Here is a 5,320-nt window from a genome sequence, read left to right on the forward strand (position 1 = left end):
TATGAGGTGTAATTTGAATTTGCCCAGGCCATCCTTAAAAAAATGTTTTTTTTGCCCAATCAAGGATAGTAGGCGAATTTTTTTTTTTTTTTTTTTGAGACAAAATGTCAGAATTACTTTTCAAACAAGAAAATTAAAGCATTCTAAATGAAAATCTTTTTTGCCCAAATATAAAAACACATAGTTCTTTTTTAAAAACAGGTGCAATCTCTCAATTAGATAAAAAAAACATTATACTTAAAAAAAACATCACACTATTGTAAAATATATGTTTTCATTTATTCTATAAAATCAATTTATATATGGACAATCATCATGAACAGTTGTAAGATTGTACAAAAGAGCAGGGATGCATTGCTATTTACATACATCTCATATCTAATTAATATGTACAATACACAAATCACTTGAAATCCACTTTAAACTTTAAATTCTGTCCATTTCCTAAGTGGGAGATAACTTTAAAATGTATATATGTATGTCATCAATGGATTTGGCGCACATCATCACATCGGTTTTAATGCCACTGTCTGATTAACAGAAGTTCCTGGCTTGAATTTTCACTATTTTAACAGATAGAATTTCATCAGCTGGATTTAGGTCCAAAGAGAAGACCAGCATACTTTAATCCTGGAGGAATTTCTGCTTTGTTTTTTTCTGTCATGGGCCTGAAAAATATGAAACATTAATTAGGTTAATTTCAAAAAATGCCAAATATTAAAAAAAACAATGCTATAAATACAGTTTTAACTACAGTTGTTAACTTTATACAGTGAGTAATGTGTACATCACACAAATATACAAAATACAAACTTAGGAGGAAATTATTTTAGAATTTTACACATTTAGAGCAATTTATTAAATTTTTCTTTCCAGGTAAAAGAAAATAAATTGTCACTGACTACTAAAACTTTAAAGTACTTATGCTATGAAATAGGGGCACAATGACAATAAGTAACTTTACAAATTGAACATAATTTGGCTAATTAATATCAAAGTAATGATCACAGTTTCAAACACACATCTTTTCTCTTTTAACTCCAGTAAAATTTAAAAGGAGCCATTGAGGCTGAAATGATTAAACGATTATAATAATAAAGATTCTGTGTGAGGATTAAGTACACGTATTTCGATCAATATGTATGTAAAAATATTTAAATATCGCAAAAAGAATAAGGCATTTTTTTGTTTATACTTATATTTTGTGTTAATTATATACGATAAACATATTTTAAAATCAAAATTTTTATATAAAAATACATACCAGTAATAATTCTCACCACTTATATAAAATAATTTTGTTTTACAGTGGATATTTACCATGTATACAGCTTATTCTTTTAAATCAAATGAAAATTATTCATAAATAATTGTGAAGAAATGGTTTGTTCTTAAAATTTTTATGCCTTCCGATCGATAGATCTGAGGCGTATATTGTTTATATCCTGTCTGTTTATCTGTTCAGCTGTTTATCGGTCTGTCTATTGTCAATTTGAACATTCGCCATAACTTTTTAACTCTGAGAGGTAGAGACTTGATATTTGGCAGGCGTACTCAACTTAAAAAGACATCAACTTCAATGACCTTGTGACCTTGACTGTGACCTACATGCTTAAAATAGTTCTTTCGTATTTTTACCATAACTTTTGAATCATAGGAAATGGAGACTTCATATTCGGTATGCATATTCCACTAATAAAGTTCTTTCAAATGACATTGAGATCAATGACCTTATGACCTAGACTGTGACCTATATGCTAAAACAGTTTTTTTTTAACTTTGTTACCGCCGGCAGCACAGTGTTTCACAAACACATCTTGTTCAATACAAAAAAAGACTTCCTGATCAACATGACCAATTCAAATATTTGATACATATTGACATTGTATTGTAGCTCAAATATTAGATACATATCTGCCTTCTGAAAAAAATATATATCTGTTTAAAGCCTTAAGTACAATCTAGATTCTACTCGTAAACCAGACACAGGACAGTACTTGATAGGGAACAGCCTAACTAAGACTGCAAAGATAAAATCCGTAACCATGCATACTATTGTTTAAGATTTGACTTCTAGATTGGTTCAAAAGTTGAAATACATGTACACTGTACTACGTTTGAGGGGACTTGGTTATCAGTCGGTCAGGTTATATATGTACATTACCACATTGTTGTAAGCATGAAGCTCTCCTGCTCTTGGCCGCTTGATCAAAAAATTTCTTAATCTTTATCTTGATGCCTCAATCTTTATTGTGATGTCACATGACATTGTAAGTGAACATGGATTTCTTTCCATCCCAATTGAAATGATCAATTTACATTCATTCAACAGTGTTTCTTATACTGCGACTGGGTATCATGTAAATAGAATGTTCTATCGTTAAAATGATATTGTCCTACGGACCCGGTTTAATGATAGAATTCGTTCCGTGTATTCGTAATGTAGCAGAAAGGAACACGTGCGATAACTCGTATAGTGCATTTATTAGGAACAATCTAGAGAATTCCGAATGTAAACATGGCAGGACGTAATAAATTTGAATCGAGAGAAAAACATTGAGAAAATTAATTGGATTTTCATATTTATATGGATTATTTTTTGTGGATAAAAGGCATAAGCAATCTCAAGAAGGTTTGATTTGATTATTTTGGTAGTTATTCCCAATGCAAATCTTTTTATATTCTTCAAAATCATTTTGGAGCGGATCCACTCCGATTTGCTACATTGCAAGTATATGGGACGTATTCTAACTGTGGTGAGGGCCTGTACCGAGACACAGTTAGATCATTCTAACTAGGTATCATGATCAAAGTAAAATATCTTACTTTGCTTTATTTGCAAATGGTCAATATTTTAATGAGCTACTTAAGAAATAAGGTATCATTTTTTGAGTTTTATTGAGATGTAAAATGGGTATGTCACATGATCAAATCCCATAAAGCCCGAAGGGCTTTATGGAAGATTTGATCATGTGTCAACCCGTTTTACATCTCAATAAAACTCAAAAAATGATATCTTATTACTTATATTTACATTTGTGACTTATTCATACTTTATATTTGCCTGATTGTTACTTTTAACATGTGAAATGCGTTAATTTTTTAAACCCAACGGCATGTATGTAATCCACTAAACGCGCTTCGACCCTTTATGACGTCACAGAGAAATTACGTGGAACGTTTATCCAAACGCACATCTATGACCTCTTGACCCCAAACCTGTATTTACACAGTTATAAAAACGCTTGCCTTCAGTAGTGTTATGTAAAAGAAAACATTTGTAAATGTAAATATAAAATATTAATGATCGAGCTACAAAATATTCTTTCTCATTTGACCACGGTCAGAATGGGAGAAGGTTGTACATTTTGGCCGTGGTTGCAACAATGGGTTAATATGTATAATTTGACTTGATTATGTTGATACTTTGTGGATTAACTACAGAATACTGCATCTGCAGATTCTAAATTTAAAAAAAATTCATTTATTTTTTATTCAATTGTAAAAATTGACCTTTAAAATCACATGGGTTTAACATGTTGAAATGCCTTAATCGCTCAGAATTTTGAGTTTTTAATTTTTTGTTACACTAAATCTGTTTCACACAATCTTTACTATTTTCATATAATCTTATTTTATAAGAAAAAAAGCATTGTTTACATACCCTCTGAGTGGTTGTAGTGACTGTACTGATGATCTATTGGTTCCTTGGATTACGACTTAAAATTCCATTTAGGCTAAAGCATAATATTTTCGCTAAAATATTCACAGGACATGCAATAAATTTTCATCTGGATTTGACATTAACTTCATCATGTTCATTGTCCATCACGTTTCCATGCTTACACGTTGCACACATTAGGGCTATTCCACCTACTGAAATCGCATCACAAAAAGGATAAATCATCGCATTTTAGCTGCAATCAATATCAAATAACTATGTTACGATAACTTCGCAAGATGAAGATTTACTTCCAACTTCCACTGTGTCGCCATTTTGTGTTTTTACGATTGCAATACGACAAAACGAAATTCGTTAAAAATCGCTATTTTTTTCGGTAAAAAGTGAAAACAGATAAAGGAAAGTCATTTAATACAAATTATAAATAAAAATTACCCCAAAAATTATTTTTAATAGCTTAAAATAGCGATGCTGTTTTTTGAATTATCCACTTCCGGCAGGATAATCCTACTTCCGGTAGCATTACTAGCATTGACCTAGTTTCAAACCAGCATCAGGATAAGGATCAAACCAGGATCAGGATAAGGATAACTAGCATCAAAATCAGCAAGCAAAGGAAGCATCAAAATCAGCAAGCATAGGAAGCACCAAAATCAGCATTGATGCTGTAACAAAATTATTTCCCTGCACTGTAGCAATTGGTCACCTAAAAAGGAAGTCAATTTACCTTATGATGTTTCCATTTCCTCATCCTCTACTATAGAAACGTCCAATATCTCGAGAACTTTGTCAATTTTACAAACATACGTTTCTCCATTTAAAGGCTCAAAGGCAAAAGCAATTCCAAGGGGTTTCGATTTTTTACCTCCTTCTACTAAATAAACTCCAGACCCAGAATCGCCTCTTTCGAAGAAACTTTTATCCTCTTTATGTCCAATGCAGTAGCAATTTCTGAATAGCTGTAATATCTTTTTGTTCTTCAATGAATTCACATTAAGGGAGTACATGGTGCATTTAACAGTGCCTCTCGTTTCACCACTTGTTCTTCCATGTTTCATAACCTCAGTTCTGCTGATACATATCGATCTTTCGGTTGCAGTCTCAACTGTAACTTGATCTGAAACAGGAATTTTGTATTAAAAATACATGCTATATGTTAATTAATATATCCTATATTTTTTTTTCAGTTAGTTCATTACAAGTTTCTATTCTACATAGTGTTCGCATGCTCATTGGTTGTGAAGAGAAAAGTGAGAGTTGAAATTTTCATACTTCCTGTGTTTCAATGGAACTGGTCGTCAATTTGAATAAAAAAATTATATGCTAAGTGCACGACTAGATTTTTTATTACAATTTTCGTGCTGATATGTCTTTGTGATGTGAATCGGCTTTTTTATGATGCATGCAGGTGATCGCTATCTGGTCTTTTCTCTCTTATATTGGATTGATTTGTCAGCCTAAGTAGTTTGTTTAGGCTGTTGTTTAGGCTAGTTTTGAATACTTTGGAACAGAAAAAAAATCATCTTTAAGGTAGATCCGTACTTTTAACATTTTCTGTCAAACTGATAAATTTTTAATTTGATTATCTTGAATAAGTCTTAAACTAACTAAAACACCCATAAACGTCGTATCTTTGCA

At 31.4% G+C, this 5,320-nt stretch overlaps 1 long non-coding RNA gene across 1 annotated transcript; it reads right to left on the reverse strand.

The window, feature by feature from the left end:
- Positions 1-257: 257 nt before the first annotated feature.
- On the reverse strand, positions 258-3,989 carry LOC134236064 (uncharacterized). The gene is made up of 2 exons (XR_009985533.1): positions 3,665-3,989; positions 258-668 (listed from the first exon to the last, which is right to left on the reverse strand). It is a non-coding gene; the product is annotated as an uncharacterized LOC134236064 (long non-coding RNA).
- Positions 3,990-5,320: the final 1,331 nt, after the last annotated feature.

Source organism: Saccostrea cucullata, unplaced genomic scaffold (genome assembly GCF_032062105.1).
Source record: "Saccostrea cucullata isolate Sc308-1 unplaced genomic scaffold, CSIRO_AGI_Scuc_v1 ctg3262, whole genome shotgun sequence".
NCBI classification, from domain to species: domain Eukaryota; kingdom Metazoa; phylum Mollusca; class Bivalvia; order Ostreida; family Ostreidae; genus Saccostrea; species Saccostrea cuccullata.